Source organism: Giraffa tippelskirchi, chromosome 1, assembly GCF_054371585.1.
Source record: "Giraffa tippelskirchi isolate mGirTip1 chromosome 1, T2T-mGirTip1v1.2.pri, whole genome shotgun sequence".
Classification (NCBI taxonomy): Eukaryota; Metazoa; Chordata; class Mammalia; order Artiodactyla; family Giraffidae; genus Giraffa; species Giraffa tippelskirchi.
Window position 1 is genome coordinate 185,371,120 of NC_137275.1, and position 25,529 is coordinate 185,396,648.

General features: G+C 42.0%; 1 protein-coding gene across 2 annotated transcripts in view; it reads right to left on the reverse strand.

The window, feature by feature from the left end:
- LOC145538615 (dynein light chain roadblock-type 1-like) overlaps nt 1-25,529 on the reverse strand; it is a 518,123-nt gene that overhangs the window by 21,164 nt on the left and 471,430 nt on the right. The window contains exons 20-23 of one of the 2 annotated variants that reach the window (XM_081570951.1): nt 12,695-12,793; nt 5,887-6,038; nt 3,881-4,086; nt 3,662-3,732 (exon numbers count right to left, since the gene is read on the reverse strand). The gene's annotated coding sequence lies outside the window, so the exon portion shown is untranslated. Of the gene's footprint in view, nt 1-3,661; nt 3,733-3,880; nt 4,087-5,886; nt 6,039-12,694; nt 12,794-16,323; nt 17,361-25,529 lie in introns of those variants that run through there. The other variant, XR_014077101.1, reaches the window with a different exon arrangement.

Sequence of the window (25,529 nt, forward strand, 5' to 3'; positions counted from 1 at the left end):
TTCCTTTCCCCATCATACATGTAGGTAAGCTTCTCTTTCTCTTATAATCCTTTTCTCTCTTCCCAACAATCAACTCAGAGTCCAAAAAGCAGCAAGAATCTAACAGCTTTGGGGCTACCCAAAGTCAACCTTGAGTAACACTTTCTGGTTCCGACACAACTTATTCTAACTACTGGATCACTCTTTTCTCTTCGGTAGATGTTGATGATAATCTTAATGGAGGAACGACTCTTGGATTTCTAAATGGCAATTCCCCTCTTGCATTGCTTACATTTTTCTTTCTGTATTCCTATTTCCTCCCACCTCCAAAATTATTTTTGGTTAAATAACTAAAGCTAAGTAACTTGCATATGTCTTAATAATATTAGAATTGGGACTCAAAGGCAGGTTTTGCTAACTCCAAATCTCATGCTCTTAATGAAGCTACCCTATTGTAATAGCAACAGAATTCAAAACAGAAAGAAAGTAATTGGAATTATAATAGTCAGGGAAGATTTTGTGGAGAATATGGGGTTATCAGCTGGATCCTGAAGATCTTTGGGTTTTGATTTGACAGAAAGATAGGAGGCAAGCATTTCAGGGGGAGGAGACAGCATGGACATATGTACAGACAGGGATGTGCACAATGACTATGTGGAAACACTAGGGCATGAGAGCAAACAGCAAGCAAAGGTTGGATAGGTGCAGAAGAGTAGCCTGAGGAAGATGAGGTCAAACCCAGTGACCTTTCTCCTTGCTGTGGTTGAGCTAGCACCACTCATTTCTCTGTGCCTGCCCAAGTCTGGACAGATTAAGCCCTGGCACTTTCTTCACTTTTTACCCACCATCTCTCTCCTTTCTGAATGCCAACCAATGGGCAGCCCAAACACGTTTCTCACAGTCTAATTAGTATCAACAATAGTTCAAACTAATTGCCATAATTAATGGAGAGACAAGGCTATGACTGGGAGAATTATAAATGAGAATAATCGAATGTGATTGAGTCTGGAGCAGCCTCTATTCAGGAAAGCTGGAGGGGGAACAAGTCAACTCGTCCTCTATTCCTTTCATTCCTCCTAACTGAGCCCTCCCACCATCCTGGCCCCTCATCAGGCAGCATGAATACAAGAAACATCAGTCTCATCAAATCAGAGTCTATCCAGAATGCAGGCAGTGACCTCTCCCAGTGAATTACTGCTATTAGATTTAATTATATAATAATAGTTGCACAATGGCCTGGGCTCCCTCCTCTTCCCCCAAAACACCCCTGTACCTACAGTGACAACGTCCTTAGAATGGAACCACGTTTTCTCTTTGTGCTTCTTTTTTTTTCCTTCTTCCCTAAATCACGTTCTTTTCAAAAATTCTCTTTATTGTTCTTAATTTCTCTATTTCTTTCTCTTTCCTAACAACACCCTCCCTCCTCTCCTTTATTCTTTCTTCTCTTTTCACTCCCTTTCTCTCTTTCCTTCTTTTAGTATCCCTCTCCTCCCTCTCCATTCTCTTCTCTGCTTTTACAATTTTTCTGTAAAGACCTATCTTCAAGAAAGCCACAGACATCTGGTCTTTTACTCTTATACCCCTTTATGCACTTGTGCAAAAGAAAAATGGGGTGAAGGCATCCTTGTCTGTGGGGCTTTCTTTCCCTTTGATACCACTTTAGCCGGTGTCTTCCTGATTTTACTCTAACATGAGATCTCCAAGTCTTCATGATGATTTCTCCTTCCTTCATTCTTCCCTCCCTCCCTCTCTCCCTCCCTTCCTTTTTCCTACACTTTTCCCTTTCAATAAATCCCTAAACTATACCATGCACATACAGGTATGAAATAGAAAATGACGAAATGAAGGCAGATCTATTTCACCTCTGAACTTCCTATCTTTTTGCTAAATTGGCTTCTTTTCCAGCTAGATTATTCAGTAAGTGATTCTGACATCATGGGTTGGCTTTATTTGTTCAAGTCTTTCTTTTCCTTTCATCCTAGACTGAAATAGTCAATAAGTTAGACTATAATATATATTTTTTTCCATTTGAAATCCTCCTAATGTTCTGAACTTCTCCAGCCTCACTTCCACCAAACAAACTTATCTCTAATCCATGAACAGATTTCTGTTGGGCCCCAAATCCCAGCATTGCCCTGATGGTCAAAGCCAGTGGCTGAGTTCTAGACTCTAACAAGGTTAAGACTTCTTTGTGTCCAATGAATATGAACTAAATGATACGTGGTTATTTGTATTTTCTATTTTGAAGAAAAATCCATAAAAAGTAGTTGTATTAATAATTATACAAAGCTGAATGGTATAATCTTAAATGAAATCTATTCCAGTCTATAGCAACAACAGAGACAATGTGGGTTATAATATAACTATCTTTGGACCTGTCCCCAGACATGCCCTAGTGACCTGATGGGAATTTCATAAGGAGTACAGGGGCAGCATTTGGTGGCTTAGAAAGAGGTCAAATAGGAATAAGAAATCTGAAAGAAGAGGCTAGTTTTCACTTTTATGTAAAGGCTATTAAGTCAGTGAATCAACAGAGGAACAGAAGAGCCAGAAAGAAGGGTGAAGTTTGGCCAATGCAAGAGCTAATCTATGAGACCATGTTGGCACTTCATTAGGATGAGAAAACATTTGGACTTGGGAGCTTTCCGAGCAGAATGGATGATTTATTTCTCCTTTCATGTATACATGCAACCCAAGGGTCAGCAAGATTTTTGGAATTCATATTGCATATAGTTCTGGCTATTTCAGCAATAATCTTCAAACACCATACTTCTGCTAGCATGTATTTGTAAGAGGGAGCATGGAACTGTGTAAAGAGCACAGAGGATTTAGAATCCGGAGACCTGGCTTCCGGACATCAGTACGTATTAGCTGTGAAAACTGGAGCAGAACACAATATTTCTGTGCCTCGGGGTTCTCTCTGTAAGATGAAGATCATAATAATGAAGAATAAAATAACAAAATATTCATATCTAGGCTTCCCAGGTGGCTCAGATGGTAAAGAATCTGCCTGCAATGAGGGAGACCCAGGAGATGCAAGTTCGATCCCTGGGTCAGTAAGATCCCCTGGAGAAGGGAATGGGAATCCACTCCAGTATTCTTGCCTGGAGAATCCCATGGACGGAGGAGCCTGGCAGGCTATAGTCCATAGGGTTGCAAAGAGTCGGACACAACTGAGTGACTAATACTTTCACATTTCTATTTTCGTATTTATATCTGTATTTTTCTTGATGGCACAGGTTTGTTGTGAGAGTCACAGAATATATGATAAAGTGCTCTGTGAGCTATTAAATATTATTCACATTGGTTATTGCTTTATATCTCCCACAGAGCTCAACTCTCCAGGTGCTGGGCACGTATTAAGTTGCAAAGTAAGTATGTGTGGACTGACTGATATCTGCTTCTCTCACTTAATACAGAAGAGAATGATTATGGATTAAGTAACTGTTTCTAGTTTATGAAGGTCATATCACATTGCCCCCAGGAATGTGCATCTAAGAAAACCAGTGTAAAGAACAGCATGAGGATTATGGCTGGGTGTACTGCTGTCTTCAGCAGTCCCAAATGTGACTGTCCCATTTAGCTGAGATTGTCTTCATCCGCATCAGAAGAGGCACCCTACCCTAAACTTTGAATGCTTGTATCTCAGTTTGTTTTAGCTCCTTGAGGATACACATCTTACCCTGCAGTGTTTCAGTTTCCTGTATATTGTCTGAAAGGCTTCCCAGGTGGCTCAGATGGTAAAGGATCCACCTGCAATGCAGGAGACCCCAGTTAGATTTATGGGTTGGGAAGCTCCACTGGAGAAGGGATAGGCTACCCACTCCAGTATTCTTGGGCTTTCCTGGTGGCTCAGATGGTAAAAAATCCACATGCAATGCAAGAGACCTAGGTTTAATACCTGGGTTGAGAAGATCCCCTGGAAGAAGGCTTGGCAGTCCACTCCAGTATTCTTGCCTGGAGAATCTCCACGGACAGAGGAGCCTGGAGGGCTGCAGTCCATGGGGTCGCAACGAGTCGGAAACAGCTGAACAACTAAGCACAGCACAGCACAAAATACTGTCTGAAATGTGTCCTCCACAAAGCAGGATAACTGTCTTTTTTTCACTGCAGGGAGAAATATCAATAACCTCAGATATGCAGATGACACCACCCTTATGGCAGAAAGTGAAGAGGAACTAAAGAGCCTCTTCATGAAAGTGAAAGAGGAGAGTGAAAAAGTTGGCTTAATGCTCAACATTCAGAAAACTAAGATCATGTCATCTGGTCCCATCACTTCATGGGAAATAGATGGGGGAACAGTGGAAACAGTGTCAGACTTTATTTTGGGGGGCTCCAAAATCACTGCGGATAGTGATTGCAGCCATGAAATTGAAAGACGCTTACTCCTTGGAAGGAAAGTTATGACCAACCTAGATAGCATATTAAAAAGCAGAGACATTACTTTGCCAACAAAGGTCCGGCTAGTCAAGGCTATGGTTTTTCCAGTAGTCATGTATGGATGTCAGAGTTGGACTGTGAAGAAAGCTGAGCACCGAAGAATTGATGCTTTTGAACTGTAGTGTTGGCGAAGACTCTTGAGAGTCCCTTGGACTGCAAGGAGATCCAACCAGTTCATCCTAAAGGATATCAGTCCTGGGTGTTCATTGGAAGGACTAATGTTGAAGCTGAAACTCCAATACTTTGGCCACCTCATGCGAAGAGTTGACTCATTGGAAAAGACCCTGATGCTGGGAAGGATTGGGGGCAGGAGGAGAAGGGGACAACAGAGGATGAGATGGTTGGATGGCATCAATGACTCGATGAACATGAGTTTGGGTGGACTCCGGGAGTTGGTGATGGACAGGGAGGTCTGGCATGCTGCGATTCATGGGGTCGTGAAGAGTCCGACGTGACTGAGCAACTGAACTGAACTAAACTGATAATTGATTTACAATATTGTGTTAGTTTCAGGTGTTTACAGCAAAGTGATTCAGAATATATTTATTTATTTATTTATTATATAACATATATTATATATAATACTATAAGATAATAATATATATCATACTATAGAATATATAATAATATATAATAGTCTTAATTCTACATATAGCATATTATTTATATATATATATATAATATTCTTTTTCAGATTCTTTTCCAATATAGGTTATTTAAAAATCTTTAATTATACAGTAGGTCCCTCTTGTTTATTTTATATATGTCAGTCGCTCAGTCGTTTCCAACTCTTTATGACCCCATGGACTATAACCTACCAGGTTTCTCTGTTCAGGAGAATCTCCAGGCAAAACTACTGGAGTAGGTTGCCATTCCCTTCTCCAGGGGATCTTCCCAATCCAGGGATCGAACTCGGGTCTCCTGCGTTGCAGGCAGATTCTTTACCATCTGAGCCACCAGGGAAGATATTTTATATATAGTAGTGTGTATATGTTACTCCCCAAAATAAAGACAGCAGTCTTGTTCATCTTTGTATTGACTCTGTGTCTGGCCTGGCATCCAAAACAGCACAGGGATCCAGGGCACAAACATTGCATTGAGTGATGTAAAAGCCATCTTGACTTAGCAAAATAAAGTTTGCTAACCAAGCTATGAAGAGAGGTTGAGATTTCTCCCCTTTCCCTGAAGAATGGAAGCAATTGTCATTCAGTACAGATGTGAGCCAGGGGCAGTGAACTCAGGTGTGGCTGTCAGTAACTCCTTTCCACTGGGCAGACAGGGAGGGCGTTTGACTCCTTCCTCGACTCGCTCACCACATTCTATCCTCCCGTCCAACTTAGGGCTGTCCTGCACTGCTTACACACACAGAGCACTCCTTAGACTCTAGTGGTTTGAAGAGCAGGGATATGACTGTTTTGGAGCACAGCCCACCCAGTCCAGCCCTCTGCTTCCAGATGGGGTTCATACCTACACACGTCTCCAGGCTGATGCACACCGGAAGATGCAGAGGCTGCTTGAAAGCTGTTGAACACCCTCTTGTCTCTAAGATCTCCCAGAGTTGCCTCGAAGCCCACTTTTCATGACTCATTCCTTTAGGAAAAGCATGGCCTCTCCAGTTACTCCAGGAGGAAAGGGAGTGGGAGGTGGAAATAGAGCAAAAAAGAAATAAACGATTACTGAGCTCCTGCTGTAAGTCAGGCACTTGGCTAACTATGAGATCTTATCCAATTCTCATGATATATCTGATTGGGCTGGTATTATCCCCATTTTACAGGTGAGATAACTGAGGATCAGAGTGGTCACATGACTAGAGAGTGGTGGAATCAAGACTAGAGACATCAGATCCTTGTGCCATCCCTGTAGACCATCCGCATGGAAGGCTTAGGGCTTTCCCAGGGCAAGGACATGGTGTGGGATCCCAGGGCTGGCTGGGGTGCACCAACAGAGCACAGCTGTTCCATCCAATAGGAAACCTACCCAACATTCACTCTGGAACACTCATTCTTCTGTTTAAAAAAAAAACAACAACCATATTCAGTTCTAATTGTCTCTCAGAATTCTAAATTGTTGATATACTTGTTTTTTCTCACTAGAAATAAACTGAGATCCTGATGGGAATGAAATAGAGACTTGAGAAATGTTAAGTACTTTAAAATACACTATTTATTGTGCCATGAATTGTATTTTGTTACCGAGATTCTTCTGTTATTATGTGATTTTGGAGAGGGTTGGGTTCTTTTCACATGCGTTTTTTCTCCCCCCTGTTCTCCAGGGAACTTGTAGTACTTAAAACTGTGTTGTATAATAGATAGTATAATCACTGTAAATTAAATGTGCCTCTGCCGAGTTGTGTTTTATGTTAATTCCATTGTGTGGTGGCAGCTGCTTGGGAAGGAAGCTACGGATTGGCAGGGGACCTGAGCTTCCAGCTCTGCCAAGTGCCCACAGCTACAGGTTCTGTGCCACAAGCGATGTGCTGGCCCTGGAGGGAGCTAGTGCTTTGGAAAGTGTGCAATTCATGCCCCATGACTGGGCTGGGAAAGAGTAATATCAATTCCTGGGATAATCGCCAAAGTGATCTTTTCTAAGGACCATCATGAAATAGGGCCAGGTAAGGACCTTGGTCTGGTCCATCCTAGACCCATGACTTAGAGTGCAAAGTGATTTCCTTAGTATGTTATCTATTATCCACTTCCAGTATCTCAAGGCAAACTATGGAACCCTCCACATCAAAAAGGGCCTGTGAATTTGTTTTACTGTTGTTCAGTTGCCAAGTTGTGTCTGACTCTTTTGTGACCCAATGGTCTGTAGCCTCCCAAGGTCCCCTATCCATGGGATTTCCCAGGCAAGAATACTGGTGTGGGTTGCCATTTCCTTCTCCAGGGGATCTTCCCCACCCAGGGACTGAACCTGAGTCTTCCACATTGGCAGGCAGATTCTTTACTACTGAGCCACCTGGGCAGCCCTCGAATTTGTTTAGGGAACTGTAAACTCTTCCTAGGAACAGAGCTCCTTCCTGTTGGACAGTCTTGGAAGTTGAAGAACCTTTGAGATCGGAGAGGGAAGGGTCAGCTGAGAAGAATCAAGGTAGGTAGAACAAAGAAAGGTGCACCCAAACCCACCTCCAGCTGGGAAGGAGAAATGGGCTGGACTGGACACCTAACCAGTCAAGGCCCCAGGAGATTCTCTCTGAGCATGGAAACCACAGGAGACTGAAGACACTAGTGTGGACAAACACCTACTTTTGCTTGAGCTGAGCATCTACTATTTACCAGCCACCATGCTGATAAGTATTTTCCAACCTAGTTCTCACCTTATTCATAAGATGTCAAAATTATTAGGTTGCTTTATAAGAAAACACACTGATTTGGGGATTAGAGATTCATTGGGAAAAGTCACATAACTATGATTGATTATGCCAAAATCATGTCTACAGATTCCAATTTATCTCCATGGGAAAGAGTCGAGTTGGGTGGAAAGGGCAAGATGAAGGAAGTCCCTCAGCCGAACAGAGAAATGAAAAAGTGATTAAGAGCCACAGAGTTTCCTGAGTGTGAGAATAGAGTGACAAACTTAGCTCCTTTCATGAGGTCATGGGAGTATGTGTGCTGGAGAAATGTGCATGATGCATTCAATCTAAACATGGAGGCAAAATTCTATGTAGAGCATGTGTCTTGGTCTGCTAGTGCTGCCATAACAAGAGACCATAGAGTCAGTGGCTTGAGCAACAGAAAATTATTTCTCACAGATCTGGAGGCTGGAGGTCTCAGATCAAGGTACCAGCCTTTTCAGTTTCTGGTGAGATTCTCTTCCCAGTTTGCAGGTGCCTGACCACATCTTGCTATGTTCTCATTTGACAAAGAAAGAGGAAGTTCTCTGATACACCTTCTTACAAGGTCACCAATCCTGCTGGATGAGAACTCACCCTTGTGACCTCATTTAACCTTAATGACCTCCTTAAAGACCCATCTCCAATCTGAATGAAAGGGGGCACAGACATTTGGTCCATTACAGGTTGGTTGGTCAGGCACTGCGGCCACAGGTGGCTTCCCAGGTGGCTCAGTGGGTAAAGAATTGGCCTGCAGTGTAGGAAACCTAGGAGACACAGGTGTGATCCCTGGGTCGGGAACATCCCCTGGAGGAGGGCATGGCAAGTCACTCCAGTACTTTTGCCTGGAGAATCTCATGGACAGAGGAACCTGGAAGGCTACAGTCCATGGGGTCACAGAGAGTCAGCCACTATTGAAGTGACTGAGCATATATGCATATATACATACATACATGTATTTACATACACACACACACACACACACACACATATATATATACACACATAAATACATTACTATATATATGTATATTTACCCTTGGAAGCATAGATAACAAAATATATATGTATAATACATTTCTTCTCTTTGCTTATCAGTATTTTCCAATTTGTATTCAGCAAATATGTTTTCACTGTCTGTTAAAGAACAGAGTTAAAAATAATTTGAGCCCATTTGCCCTGGAGCCACAGTGCCTGGCCAAGGCTGTGTGCATAGTGAATGCCCATCTGCTGTGCCCCCGGCCACCTGGTTCCAGTGGCTCCTGCTTAGGAATCAGGAGGTGGGAGGGGCAGAGAGGACATCCCCTAACTCCATCCAGTGTCTCCCTGCTTTGTCTCATTGTCCCTTACATTTCAGGGTCATCTCTCCTCTCTTCTGTCCTTCTCAGACCTTGATACTACATTGAGACCAGGGGCAGCTACCCAAAGGGCAGGCATGAGATAAGCAACAGGCTGCCTTGGAATTGATATGCAAGAGAGAGCAGCGGCAGCCTTTGTATCGGAGCCTCACAAAAGCAATTCTCTGCAGTTGATATAAAAAGGTGTCAGTTCTGGTTTAAGTACTGTATTACCAGCAAAGATTTATCTGCCTCAAAGCCGGGCCTCACGCCACCAAGGGAATAAACAGCTCTTCTGCTTATCTATTTCATGGAGCACAGTATTTCTGCGGTCCCTCTCTGCCTCCAAAAGGACTTTTTTCTTTGCCTTCCCCCATTCATCTCCAGCAATTTGCAGACACAAATTACGTACGCCCAATGATGATGAGAGACACCCTGGTCCACAGCCCTCTCACCTAGTGTCTGGGGAGACCACACAAAGAAAACAAAGATAGGGAAGAGGGTCTGTTAAGCTGGGAGCAAGTGGGAACATCAAATCTGATGTGGAGGAACTCAAGGATATAGAGGAGCAAGGGAAAGCCATGAGCCCCAAAGCATTAGTAAGAGATTGACTGCTTCAGGGGAAACAATCATTTAAAATGAACTGAACTGAAACTCACAGTATTGCTAGTATCCTCTGTGATATCTGAGCTAGTCAGGTGTCCTGGTACATGGAATATGGTATGATATGGTGGCCTGGCCACCTAGCTACCAGGACCTGGCACAGAGGAGGGTAAGGTCACATGAGGCTTTGTCATTTAGAGCAGCAGTCCCCAACCTTTGTGGCATCAGGGATTGGTTTCATGGAAGACCACTTTTCCATGGACCCGGGCAGAGGATGGTTTCGAGACGACTCAAGCACATTACTTCTAGTGCACATTTTATTTCTATTGCATCAGCTTCACCTCAGATCACTTATTCTCATAAGTTTCCATATTGGTAAAATATTCCACGGGGTACATTAACTGACTGCAGCATTTGGTAGGATTTTCTTAAGGATTCTGATCTCAGAGAATATTGGTGTTTCCTTTGGGACAGTGTGGAAATAGCCTTGCTTAGGCCAACCCTGAATATATATTGGAAGGACTGATGCTGAAGCTGAAGCTCCAATACTTTGGCCACCTGATAAGAAGAGCCGACTCATTGGAAAAGACCCTGATGCTAGGAAAGATTGAAGGCAGGAGGAGAAGGGGATGACAGAGGATGTGATGGTTGGATGGCATCACCGACTCAATGGACATGAGTTTGAGCAAGCTCCAGGAGATGGTGAAAGATAGAGAAGCCGGGTATGCTGCAGTCCATGGGGTCGCCAAGAGTCAGACATGATTTAGCGACTGAACAACAGCAAAGCCATTTTCTGCCCTATCTTTCTTTTATAAGCTTCCTTCCAAACACTATCTGGTCCAAATACTGTCTTGTTCCTGAGACAGTCATTGGAATACCTGGGCATCACATTTGAAGCATCAGTGAAGAATTTTGTGCATTTCATTCTCACTAACGTTATAGAGCTTCCATGTGATTTAGGCAAAGCTCAGGGAACCACAGTCTTCCCATCTCTCTTTCCCACAAGTGGCTTAGACAGAGCATATAATGTGATCCTACTCAATGAGACATGAGTTATTTTGGAGGTCCACTGGAATGGAGTTTTATGGCTCTTTAAAAGAGATGTTCTATTAGAAACAGTCCCTTTTCCTGCCTTTTGATTTTGGATACTCATACATCATCTGAAACTGCTGTGGTTATCTGGGGACCCAAAGGGGAACCAGTTCAAAAAACCAAGCCAATACACTGAGGATGGAAAAATGAACAAATGAAAAGAACCTGATCTGTTGATGCCACAGAATCAAACAATCCTAGAACTATCATGTTCCCATACTTATCAACATGTAAGACAATAAAATTTTAATTATCCTTTAACCTGTTTTTAGCTCAGGCTTCCACTATCTACAGCCAAGGCCATCCTAACTGATATGCAAAGGGACATGATATTCCCAACTCGGCATGCTGATTTGAGGTTCTTCCATAGCTACAGGACAGGTATATGCAGTGAGCAGTTATTAATATTAATGAAGAACTGGAGCTCAAGATATAACAGAGCTGAGGACAGGTGTGTAGAGGTGATATTTGAAACAAGGTGGTAAAAAAGAATTGGCAGCCATTTGTTGGCTTTGGAGGCATAGTTTTCATTGAGTAGCAAGGGTGTAGACATGATATTTTAACCATTAATGAGTGATGTAGAAGTGTAGAGAGAAAATGGGAACAGAGAGTATCCTGTATTTTCAAAAGTCTGTTGAAGAATGAAAGGAAGGAGATAAAACTGTAGCTTAAGAGAATAGCACTACCGGAAAAAAGAGAGTTTAAAGATGAAATGATGGAAGAGTGTGTATAGCTAGGGAAGGGATGGGTGGGGACACAGAGGGTAAAAGAGAGAAGAGATATGGAGCAGTGGCAGTACTAGAACAGATGAAGTACAAGGGGTAGGACAGCTCCTCCCTAGGGCTTGAGGGAAAAAAGATGAAGGACTCTAAGAAGGCAGAGAGAGGGGGTCATATTGCACAGTCCTTTATGGATTGGAAAGCATGTTCACCTACATCACCATATTTAGTCCCACCAAAACCCTGTACATTGTGCTACCAAAACCTACATTTTACTTTTTAAAAAACTGCAATGGACTCTTTTTATTTTATTATTATTATTTTTATTTTTTTGTCTGTGCTGTGCAGCTTGTGAGATCTTAATTCCCCGACCAGGAATTGAAACCCAGGCCTTTGGCATGGAGTCCTAACCTCTAGACCACTGGGGAATTTCCCATAACTTTCATTTTAGAGGTAAAAAGCCTAATGTCTGAGAAAACCCACAAGCAGCAAATTATAGTGATAGAGTGGAATCAAGCTCGGTGAGACCCCAGATTCTGAACCCTTTTGTAATATTGGATCCGGCCACTTGATTCCTTCCTGGGAGGAAAGAAGGGGTCCTCTCTGGCTGCTCATGAGAGTGTCCTTGCAACTTTAAAACACAGAGTTCTCGACTCTGCCCCTTTTATGTTCTGATTCTGTTGGTCTCGGGTAGGGCATGTGCATCTGTGCTGTTAAAAGTCCCCTACCTTTGGGAGCCACTAGTCTAGAGAATTAACAAACATTGAATCCTAGGAGGCTTGGACTATGCTGCCTTGAAACCTTAGCATAGTATTCTGTGCATATGAATTTCTTAGAGTCTTTGTGGAAGGATAGAAGGAAGCAGAAAAGAGAGAGAAAAGAAGGGAGGATTATCTCTCCTTTATCTCCTCCACTCACTATTCCATTGACTCACAAACCCATACATCCTCATAGCCAGACTCTAATTTTGCAATGGACTGTATTTCAGTCCCAAATTCCAAATTATCTTGTCTTCTGAGAACAGATTCTCTTGTTCTTCCAGTGCTTAGTCCACAAGCTGCTTCTCAGCTAAAGTTCAGGGACCATTTGGCATGTGTCTCCATTTAAGTTTCTTTAACAACTTTTGACCAAAAAGTTGAGGAGAGACATGATGGAAGACACTCTAAAGAAAGGGCATCTAACATGGAGCCAGGTACCTGCAACACGCCACCGCATTCTCCCTCCTGGAACACAGCATAAATGTTCATGAGATCACCTTCCAGCCAAAGCATCTGTCAGTTCCTGGAGGACTCAGACTGGAAGGACATTATACATGTGCACATGTATGTACGGATTAGCATATATGACTTGAGCTAAATATCGTGAGCAGATATATGGTTGGACTGACCAAACACCATAAAACTCTAAACTTACCCCATCCCCTAAGAACTCAAGAAGTTGTAACCTGTATTCCAGCAAGTTGAAAGCTGAGTCACAGATGGGCAAAGTGAAAAAAGCAGGCTTTAAAATATCATTTCTACTATTGTTATTATTATAACTTTAACCTCTATGCTGTCATCTGCCATGGGAATGATCAATAAAGAGGTTACATTGGGGGTACTTCTCAGTTGTTGTCCTTATTCTCAGAAAAAAAAAAAAAAAAGGAGGAGAAAGAAAGCTTTCTGCTTTGCTGTCCTCCAGCCTCCAAAAGCGTGAGGAGTCAGAGGCTATACCTTTCCCCGCCTCATATGCCTGCCCAGTTCCATATATTTTACATGCCTGCACAATGCGTTTTATGAAGAATATAAAACCCAGATGGGAATTATCTCCTTCCCTTGTAAAAGCTGTCTCTTTTGGGGGGAGAGATAACAGAGACCTATTTCATTTTGCTGCTTGCTACTGGATGCTCCGCCATAAATTGAGAAAAGAAGCTCTTTTTGAAAAATGCTTTCTTTGACCCCATTGTCACTGGGAAACCGCAGTGAGAGAAATACCATTCTCTGTCGGATCTCAGTTTAGAGCAGAGCAAGTCAGGGAAGAAGTAGGGCTTTTTCTTTCTTTCTCTTATTCCCCTCCCTCCTCCTTTGTTCAAGGGAGGGGGCCGGGGAAGGAGCAAAGGTCTCCTGCTTAGAGGAAGGACTGTGAAGTAGGTAAGAAGAACACAAGGAAACAAAGTCCTGGCTTTTCTAAGCACTGCCCGCTCTGGGCAGAAAGGGTGCAGACCCCCCGGAAGAAGGTGTTCATTCATCCTGAGGTATGTGCCAGGTACACCTGGCACATTATCAAATATGCGCCACCAATATTTCATTATCAGCCACCAATATTTCATTATCGGCCTCCTATGCAGCCCAGTCCACGCCTGGGTGAACCTAGAAATTAAACTGCACTTTCACCTCTGAAGAATGTTGTTCCTGCCAGTGCTGAAGGGGAGAGATTGCCAGGCCACTGGGTTATCGAGTGATGTGAGTGGAGAGCAGTGGCGTCGGAGGCAGAAGCACTCTTGATGGGGCTGGTGGGGAGGTCTGTTCGTGGTCCACCTTCCTGGAGCTGAAAAGCTTATGCCAAGCATTCTCAGCTCCCCTTAGTGTCACTGGACCAGAAGGTGTAACTGCAATACCACTGATGCTGCTTGGAGCTCCTTATAAGATAAATTTAAATTTCCCTATACTCTTTTCTGCCCTCTCCAAGCGTCCACTGGCAAAATCTGAAAATGGCAACCCACTCTAGTATTCTTGTCTGGAGAATCTTATGGACAGAGGATCCTGGCAGGCTATAGTCCATAGGATCACAAAGAGTTGGATGTGACTGAAGTGACTTAGCGTGCACGCGCACTCACACACACACAAACATACACACACACCATCCTACCCTCCATCTATCTAGCAGGTGAAATGTGTTGTCTCTGGTAACAGAGTGTGGATGAATTTATCACATCTTTCCTTTCTAAAGGAAGTCATCCAAAACTGTTCAAGGACGCTGAATCTTTGAAGGGACGGGTGAGCCCTGATCACCAAAAAAAAAAAGCAACAAACAAAAAATGAGATAGAAAAAATACTGAGTCACTGGTTTTGCAGGGATTGACCTAGGCACTGAGCATCATTTTGGTAGCTGGTGGACCACTCATTGCAATGTCAGAAGAATGAGAGTGCAAGGACTAGGGTGAAGGGGCAGCTGCCCTCCATGGACCAGTCAGAGCCAGAGAGGCTGGGAAGGGAACAGCATCTGAGTCTTTTTCAAAATCTAAGTCTGATCAGGTCACTTCTCTGCTCAAAAGCTTCCAGGGGCTTTCAGCCACTTAGAATCCAATCCCAAGCCCTCCAACCAGGTCTGGAAACTCCCTCAATTCTTGGCTGTCCAGCCCCACTGGCCTCTTTGATATCACTAGAACAAGAGCCTGTCTCAGGGGCTATGGCAAAAGTGATGCTATAGGCTTTTCACGTGGTTCCCATTTCTAGGGTACATAGGAAGATGACCTTTCCCAATCTTGTGTATATTAGATGGAGAGCTGTGAAACTGTTCTGAAGAAGGAACATAAGCAGAATTTATAAGTCCTGAGTGGTCCCAACCCTTTAAAAATCCCACATGATACTCCTGCTCTTCATCCCCATCCTTTGGTATCTTCAGAGGCAATGGGTCACAAATGAGAGAATTAGATTCCAGTCACTCCTTGCAAGAGATATGAGAAAGGGAGCAACTCCACCTGCAAAGGTCTCTGATGTGAGTGAGGCACAGACCTTTGCTGTGCTGAGTCTGTGTCAAGGCAAACACATTGATGCTGATCCCATCTTTGTGGGGAGACTTGACACACAAAGTCAGGGCCTTCATGAGAATGAAAGGTCCATGGTGATACATTTCAGACATCTTACAATCTGAAATAGGAAGAGCATCCATGATGGCCAGAATGTGTTTCTGAGTTCTCATTAATTCCACACTCAGCACTGAGTTAGGATCCCTGTGGGACTCTAAGATAAGTATGTGTGTGTGTTAGTCATTCAGTTATGTTTGACTCTTTGTGACCCCTTGGACTATAGCCCACCAGTCTCCTCTGTCCATGGAATTCTCCAGGCAAGAATACTGGAGTGTCATTCCCTTCTCCAGGGTATCTTCCTGACCCAAGGATTGAACCTGGGTCTCCTGAATTGCAGGGAAGTTCTTTACCATTTAAGCCACCAGCGAAGCTCTAAGATAAGCATATATACAATGAAGGGTCTGCTTTCAACTTTGCTGGAGTATTAAGACTTAAACATATGAAATTTCAACAGAAAAGCACAAAATAAATATGATATGTTCTAGAATAGATAATGAGTGATATAGACCCTGAAGAATAGAAGAGTTCAATTTTGCCCTGGAGATCAGCAAGGGATTTATAGGACAATGATAACTCAAGTTGATCCAAATGTGGTTCAGATTTAGAGAGGCAAAGAGTTATCTAGAATGTTCTAATGAGATCAGGTGTATTTTGCTTGATATTACTCCACTTCATGTATGGCAAAGAGGACACCAAGTAGCTAGGTAATACTTGAAATTGGGTAGAATTCTGAGGCTCCATCCATTGTGTTTTATACAGGGGATCTGGCCCTCTCTTTCTCCCTCCTCAGGCAAGAATGTCTCACATGGAAACCACAAACATTTTCTGCTCCAGTGCCAAGCTTATAGCTGAGAACACAATAAGGCTCCTCTTTCTCCTCTATTGGGTGGTACCAGTAACAGTGTTCATAGTGATTTTTTTTTTCTAGATTCCTAGAATTGAGAAGAAGAGGCTGTAAAATGGTTGAATCTTAGAGGTGTCCTACCATGGCCAAGACAGGCTCCTGGGATCCGTATTCCTCTCCCCAGACATCAGAAAGCAGGGTGGAAAGTATGGGTTTTGACAGGTGACTAAAAGTAGTGAGATGAGAAACTCAGAGTCCTGCAGGCCACTTCTCATCCTTGCCCTCGAAATCCTTGGAGACATACATGTATAATGGGAGGAAAGTGTTTTTAACCTCTTACTTTGGGATGGCTGATGAGTGGCTTTAGATGGCTGATATCACATTAAGCTGAAACCCCTCAAACGGTGTCTATAGGTATGATATTCATCCCTGCTTTTATTCATGAACATTTCTACATGAGGTTGCTTTAAGAAAAGAGAGAAAGTAGTTCATCATAATGTTTCCATTTGATCAGATTTTGTAATGAGATTTTGGGCATGGACCCTGTGTATTTCTATGCAAGTTAATAGACAAATAGAAAGTTAGACAAATGGATACTGGTATAAAGGTAGATAAGTGCATGGATAGAGACAGATAGATAGATAGTTAGATAGAGATGGTCTACAGATGACTCCTTGCTATATTTATGCAGTCAGCATCCCAACTCCATTTAACAGAAGCCAGCCTGTGCTTTCTGAACAATTACACATGCAGACACAAACTTCTGCAGTGGATGCCGGAAGGACATCATGTCCCACCTGAATGCAGATGAGGTCTGGTATCCAAAGAAGCCCCAGTCACCTGCATCTACAAAGGACAGACAGCCACTGTTACACCCTCAGGTACAGAGAACCCTTGGCCAAAGATCTGAGTATGCGGAGCTTTTTTAGAGGCAACGGCCACTGGAGGCCAGGATCTCATTAAACAGTTCTTACCCACAGAGTCTTAAAAGGCAGGACTCTATGCCTGGCAGCCCCGGGGGATGTTCTGATCCCATGTGTTTATTGACAGAAGCCAAGTGTCCATGCTGACACCTACCCTGGGCTTCCTCTGATCTCCTAGCCAGACTCCACTATTCCTGAAGAGAAAACAGCTTGGTTTTCAGGCTCTGAAAATCTGCATGGAGTGATGAAAACCCAAGGCTTTCTCAAGCATGCTGGTCAGGTGACCCTCTTCCTCTTACCTCCTGGAGCTGTAAAGATCACAAAGAAGAGGAAAATGAGGAGAAGGGCAGGAAGGGAAAAGTCCTCAAGTCAACTAAATAATTTGGCCAGTGGCTAGCAAAGAGAAGAGAATGCTTTAGAAGAAGGTGAATTTATTCATGGACACCTGTCAGAGACTGTCATTCCTCTGGCTGAACTATAGTCTGAATTTTACTATGACATAAATCAGTTCTTCCTGGAGTTAATAACTCTTCTTTATAGGTTTCTTCCCACTCATAAATAAACCTCATTCCATATGTATATATTGCAAAAGCCCTGCCTGATTTGCAGCATTGTTCATCGGGAGAGGTAGGTGCCAGCCCCATTTTACATAGGAGGTTTTCTATAGTCACACCCTCTAAGGAGATCCCTTTTCCCTGGGGTAATGCCAACCTCAAAGAAGAAGGTTCTTTTCTAAAATATCTTCACTAGATACATGGGATGACATGTCTATTAAAGATGGAGAATACCATGGAGAAAAGATATTTTCTTTTAAAGAGCCAATAGTGACTTTCAGAAAGGATCCAAGTGCAAAAGAGTTGCAGGCACAGATGTAAAGGGATTTATGCCTCTCCTTGCCGGTGGTAAAGTCGGGATTGGGTAACATGTGCCTGTTCAGTTTTGCTGGCAAATTTATGAGGTTGCAGATTTCAAGAAGATGGGCCAACTAACAACAGCCAGAGTCCAGAGATCCTCTGGAAGGCTGCTACAGGTCTGGGGAGTCAAGCTGGGAGAGTCACTTACCCTCCATTCTGCTAACTGTGCACAGAGTAGTGATCCTTGGCATTTTGACTTGCAACATCCCAACTAGGTTGGATATTTGGACACCAGCTCCCATGCTACTCTAATGTGGCAAGATAACAAAGTGCATTTTTAAGCTATGCATTATAATACTCTCAGAGTTTTGTACATTCTCAGAAAGACCTCCATAAATATTCAGATTCTAATTTTAAAAATGTAGTTGGAAAGGATGTTAGTGAGCATTCTTGCTAAAGGATGTTAGCAAGTATTTGCTTCCAAAATCTTATCCAAGGAAGTAAATACCTCAACAGCAACCCTAGCAGATGGGCACTCAGGCCTTCCTCGTGCTCCTAGCAGGAGAGCCACAAAACGGTTCAGCTGTTATCTCTACTGCACTTCTCAAGCATTAAAATAAATCACAGTTCACTTTGCTTAAACAATATTTCAAAATGTTGTCATTAGGATCAATGAACATTCCATGGGGATTCAGACTTTCAGGAGAAAATGTATCAATAAAGTATTTAATGATACAGGTTATGTATCGTCATTAGGTACCATTGTTGTTTAGTCACTAAGTTGTGTTGTACTCTTTGTGATCCCATGGACTATAGCCCGCCAGGCTCTTCCTTCCATAGGATTTCCCAGGCAAGAATACTGGAGTGGGTTGCCATTTCCTTCTTCAGGGAATATTGCCAACCGAGGGACTGAACCCATCTCTCTTACGTCTCTGCATTGGCAGGCAGATTCTTTACCGCTGAGCCACCAGGGAAGTCCCAAAATTAGAAAAATAAAGCAAATGAAAATGTAAGAGAAATTCTGTGACCTCCTATGATGAGAACACTGAAAGTCAAAATTTAGTGTTCACAAGAAAGTGGAAAATAGTAAGTGTTGACAAGGATGAGGAGATATTGGAACCCATATACTTTGTTGGTAGGAATATAAAACGGCAGCTTCTAGGGGAAAGTTTGGCAATTCTTCAAATTAAAAATAGAATTATAATTATGTAATTCAACAAATCCACACCTAGGATATACCTGAAAGAACTGAAAATAGGGACTCAAACAAATACATCGACATGCATATTCATAGCAGCAATAATAGCTAAAAGGTGGAAACATCCCTAAAGCCCAAAGTGGTTGAATGGATAAACTGCTACATTCAAAGAGTGAACTATGTTTCAGCTATACAGAGGAATGAAGTATTGATACATGCTACAACGTGGATGAATGTCAAAAACAGGATGCTTAATAAAAGAAGTCAGATACTAAAGGTTATATATAGTGTGATTCCATTTATATGAAATATCTAGACCAGGTAAATCCACAGAAACTGAAAGCAGATTGCTGGTTGTCGAGGCTGGAGTCAGAGGAAACTGAGAAGTGACTGCTCAATGAATACATAGCTTCATTTTGGGGTGATAAAAATGCTTTAGAGGTAGATAGAGGTGGTGATTGTACAACATTATGAATGCACTAAATGCCGCTGAATTTTTCACTTCAAAATGCAGAATGTTTTATTTTATGAATTTTACCTCGATAAAAACTTTAGAAAAAAAAAATGTAAAGATCTCTGTTCAAGTCTCTGTCTTTGTTGTTGTTGTCAGTTGCACTGTGAGGCTTGAAGGATCTCAGTTCCCTGGTTAGTGATTGAACCCAGGCATAGCAGTGAAAGTCCAGAACCCTAACCACTAGATATCCAGGAATTCCCCTATTTTGAATTTTATTTCTAAGACTAGTAGTCCATGTGTCCTTGGGCAAGATGATTCAGTTCTCTGAGCCAAAGGCCAAAGTCTTCCCATCTACATGTAACCCAGGTAAAGTTGGTCTGCCTTGTGGCCAGTCTCAGCACCATAACATATCTAGAAGCACAAGACTAATGTCCCAAGAGAACAAAAACATATTTAAAAGATTTTTAAGTTAAGATCACCACTGGAAACTGCAAGAATTTCTCTCACCTACTATGCAACAAAATTACTTTTTAAAAGATACCTACCCCGCCTTGGGTCAGACAGTAGAGAATCTAACTGCAATGCAGGAGGCCCAGGTTTGATCCCTGGGTTTAGAAGATGCCCTGGAGAAAGGAATGGCTACCCACTCCAGTATTCTTTCCTGGAGAATCCCATGGACAAAGGAACATGGTGGGCTACAGCCCATGGGGTCGCAAAGAGTCAGACATGACTGAACAACTAATATTTAACTTGTCTTTCCTTTTCCCACATTGAAAAATGAAAGTGAAAGTTGCTCAGTCATCTCTGACTCTTTGCGACCCCATGGACTATACAGTCCATGGAATTCTCCAGTTTTCTCACGTTGCAGTCCATGGAATTTAAACCCCAGTCTCCCACATTGCAGGCAGATTCTTTACCAGCTGAGCCACCAGGGAAGCACAAGAATACTGGAGTGGGTATACTATCCTTCTCCAGGGAAGCCCTTGCTAGCAGACACCAGACACATAACTGGCCCATCACCTGCTTTTGTAAATAAAGTTTTTTTAGCACACAGTCATACCTTTTCAATGATGCATTCTCTGAGGCTGCCTTCATGCTAAATGCAAAGTTGGGCAGTTAAACTGTGACCTGCAAAACCTAATATATTTACTGTCTTGCTACATCCGTAACAAATTTACCAAACTTTGTTATAGAATAACCTAATAAGATATTGTCAACAAAACAAGAACTTGTGAATGAGACAATAAAAGCACAAATGGCATGAAAAGTGAGACTGAAACCCTAATGAAAAGAATAAGCTGATGCAGAAACATGACTTGTAACCAATAAATCCATTGGAAAGTAGGGAACCAAATTACTGCTGTAGAAAAGTAGCCTAATCATTGTGAATATTAAGGACCAAAAATTTAATTATATTTTAAAAAGAGAGACAGAGGGCAAATGTTACCTAAAAATCATAACTCTCACCTCTTAATGTTTTTAAATCTCCTTTTTTAAAGTAAAAAGGAATATTTTAGGAAAAGCTCTCACCTGTGGTGAAAGAGGTATTTGAAGTTCAGAGAGTCTTACAATTTAACACCAGGTTCTTTTTCTTCAAGTAATATTAAATTAATTACATTTATTTAAAAATAGGATCTAATATGTAACTCTGTTTCCCTAATATCCTTAATATCCACCCTTTCAACTGTATATTTGCAGAAAAACATGTTCAGAATGATGTTCACCTAGTTATAATAATGATCATTTCTGGATGGTATGATTTGTAGTGATGCTTTACTGTCATCTTTGTATTTTCTTCAATTTGTTTTAAAAAGTTAAATAATTCATTCTTTTTTACAAAAAGAGGTTTTTCCTTTAAAAAAATCAAGGCCAATAGCTAAACTGTTATGTTCTTTTCCTTCAGTTTTATTGAGATATAATTTACATAGTGTATTGCATATGTTCAAGATGTGAAGCACAATGATTTGACTTACATACATCATGAAATTATTACCACAATAAGTTTTATAACAGTCATCATCTCATGTAGGTACAAAATTAAAGAAATAGAAAATAATTACTTTTTTTTCTTCTTGAAGAGAACTCTTTAGATTTGCTATTTTAACAACCTCCACACAGTACATAGAGGTAAGGTGAGGTGAAAGTTGCTCAGTCATGTCCTACTCTTTGAGACCCCATGGACTATACAGTCTATGGAATTCTCCAGGCCAGAATACTGGAGTGGGTAACCTTTTCTTTCTCCAAGGAATCTTCCCAACCCAAGGATCGAACCCAGGTCTCCCTCATTGTAGGCAGATTCTTTACCAGCTGAGCCACAAGGGAAGCTCACAGAACATAGAGAGCAATGTTAATTACTTTATTCCTGTTGACACCACATCCCTAGTTCTTATGTATCTTATAACTGGAATTTTGCATCTTTTGACTGACTACATTCAGCTGTCCGTATCTTCACCCCACCTCCTCTCCATGCCTTCAGTAACTACAAATCTAATCTCTTTTGTCTACGAGTTTGCAGGTTTGTTTGCTTGTTTGCTTGTGTTTTGAAGTATAATTGACTTACAACACTATGTTAATTGGATATTTCTATACATCACAAACTGATTACCATGATGAGTCTAGTTACCATCTGTCACCATACAAAGATATTACATAATTATTGACAATATTCTCCACACTGTACATTTATTTTGCAATCAGAAGTTTGTATCTCTTAATCTCCCTCCCCTATTTCTCTAACCCTCCCATCCCCTACCCCTCTAGCAATCACCTCTTTGTCCTCTGTATCTATGACTCTATTTCTGTTTTGTTATGTCTGCTCATTTGCTTTGTTTTTAGATTCACACATTTAAATGAAATCATTCAGCATTTGTCTTTCTCTGTCATATTTTACTAAGCATAATAAGCTCTAGGTCCACCTATGTTGTTGCAAATGACAAGATTTTATTCAAGTTTTATGGCTAATATTCCATTGTATATATACTATATCCATTCATCTATTGATGAGCACTTAGGGTGTTTCCTTAGCTTTTGTAAATAATGCTGCAGTGAATATGTGTGTGTTAATCTCTCAGTCATACCCGACTCTTTGTGACCCCATGGACTGCAGCCCACTAGGCTCCTCTGTCCATGGGATTTTCCAGGCAAAAATACTGGAGTGGTTTGCCATTTCCTTCTTCATGGGATCTCCCCAACCCAGGGATCAAACCTGGGTCTCCTGCACTGCAGGCAGATTCTTTACTGACTGAGCTACCAGGGAAGCCCCACAGTGAATATAGGGGTGCACATATCTTTTTTAATTAGTCTTTTTGTTTTCTTTGGTTAAATACTCAGGAGTAGAAGAGCTGGATCACATGGTAGTTCTATTTTTAATTTTTTGAGGAATCTCTATACTGTTTTCCATAGTGGCTGTTCCAATTTACCTTCCCACCAACAGTGCAGGAGAGTTCTTTTTTCCCCACACCCTTACCAACTCTTGTTATTTGTTGTTTTTGATAATAGCCATCCCCATAGGTGTGAGGTGATATCTCATTGTGGTTTTGATTTTCATTTTCCTGATGATTAGTGATATTAATCATCTTGTCATGTGCCAGCTGACCATCTGTATGCATGCATTTTAATTTGGGAAAATGTTAAGGCATTACCTTTAGGGGTTGGCATACAGATGACAGTCACCTTCTTCCTTGTACTTTTGTACATTTTTAAATTTCCCTAATTTTTAACCAATAATTTAAACAATACTTCAGTGATTTATTTTTTGAAATTGCCCATAGTACTGAAAGGTTGTTGTGGAACCACGAAAAGACACCAGGATTCTTGGCCTCTGGAGGAGAAGAATTCAATCTGGGGCCAGAGACGAGGCTTGATCGCTCAGAGCTTTTGTGCAATAGAGTTTATCAAAGTATAAAATGGATACAGACTTCTGACATAGACATCAGAAAGGGGCAGAAAGAGTACCCCCTTGCTAGCATTAGCAGTGGAATTATATACTCTCAAATTAGTTATTACAGTGAATCAAAAGAATGTCTGGAGGTTGTAAAGACCTCATCAGACCCACTCCCATAATTTACAATTTAAGATAACAGGATGAGCCAGAAGGTTTTTTCCAGAGACTGTCCTCAAGCAGGATACATTATTGTTACATAATCCTAAAGAACATAGAGGGAAAAAAAATAGTTTGTCCTTTCTTCCTCCTTGAGAATTCGAGACCCCTCTCTCCTTGGGAACCCCTAGACTTCCTGTCAACCTGCATAGGAAATGACTCTCTCAGTACATAACATAAGCAAGGCAGGCATACAATCCATGTTCACCAAAAGTTTTATTGATATATTTTTCCTAAAATTTCCCAGGGGATGTTCACTGTTCTCAAAGGCAATAAGATTTTAAGATATTCTTGACACACAGATACTTGCAACTTATTTCATATTTTATTAATTGCAGTAGAATTAAAACTGATTTCCTTTGTAATAACAAGGAAAGAAAGAAAACAGTTTATATAGTTTAAGATCCCCCAACACTTTGCATTTTATGACAAACAAAAATATCCAAGTCGTCTCCACCCATTCTTCACCCCAGTCCTTCTCATCACAGGACAGCAGTCACTCGCCAGACGTGTTTTCCCAAATTTCCTAAACCTCTAACCAAAGTGAACCCAGTCAGTTTTGGTTCTCTCATCCCTTTCTCCACATTTCTGGAGCTATTTTTTCTTCTTTCTCTGTCTTGAATAGCACTTTGTCTTTTCTAATGAAAAAATGTTGAGCTTTCTAAGATTTGTCATCCTTGTTTCTACCAGTTACCTAGATTAACCCCATAGAAGGACAGACCTGGTGGTGCAGAGGCAAGGAGAGAACTCAGAAACAATGGCCAATGGTCTCTCAGAGCTTTTATAGCTCTCAACTCTGGTTAGGACTATGCTTTTCTGAAAGTAAAAGTGTTAGTCACTCAGTCATGTCCAACTCTTTGCAACCCCATGGACTGTAGCCCACCAGGCTCCTCTCTCCATAGGATTCTCCAGGCAAGAATACTGGAGTGGGTAGCCATTCCCTTCTCCAAAGGATCTTCCAGACCCAGGGATCAAACCCAGGGATCAAACCCAGGGATCAAACCCAGGGATCAAACCCAGGTCTCCCGCATCGAGGGCAGATTCTTTATCATATGAGCCACCAGGGAAGCCCATGCTCTCCAGCAAGGAGACTGCAATTTATTGAAATCATTAAGAAATGATACAGGAGATATATGATTAAGTCCTCAAATATGTGTGCTTTTCATCCAATAAAGAAGGGTGAGCAAATGAGTGGGCTGGAATAACTGGGTATGGTGGCATGGAGAAGTTGGGGCTTTGGCTGAACTCCCAAAGAAGAAAAGACTTACATAAGTGACAGGGAGAAGGAGGAAGTGCCATGAGACAGATGCCATTATCAAAGTGCAGAGGTGGGCAGGGCATGTCAGTCTCTGGACGCAGGAGTGGGAAACACATGATTTTTAGGGGGAGCAGAAAATTTTTCAACTGGGAACAACACGAAAAAATCGAGCAATCTACAGTCCATAATCCCACATGGAACCATGATATAAGTAATCTGAAATACGTACTAATTGATAGGATTCCATCTGCATTCGGAGAAGGCAATGGCACCCCACTCCAGTACTCGTGCCTGGAAAATCCCATGGACAGGGGAGCCTGGTAGGCTGCAGTCCATGGGGTCGCTAAGAGTCGGACACGACTGAGCGACTTCGCTTTCACTTTCCACTTTCGTGCATTGGAGAAGGAAATGGCAACCCACTCCAGTGTTCTTGCCTGGAGAATCCCAGGGATGGGGGAGCCTGGTGGGCTGCCGTCTATGGGGTCGCAGAGAGTCGGACACGACTGAAGCGACTTAGCAGCAGTAGCAGCAGCATCTGCATTCAGTCACAGCCTGTTTTCTGTAAGGAATCGTCTTTCTCTCTTCTCCCCTACCGTAGGGTTTCTTCCTAACTC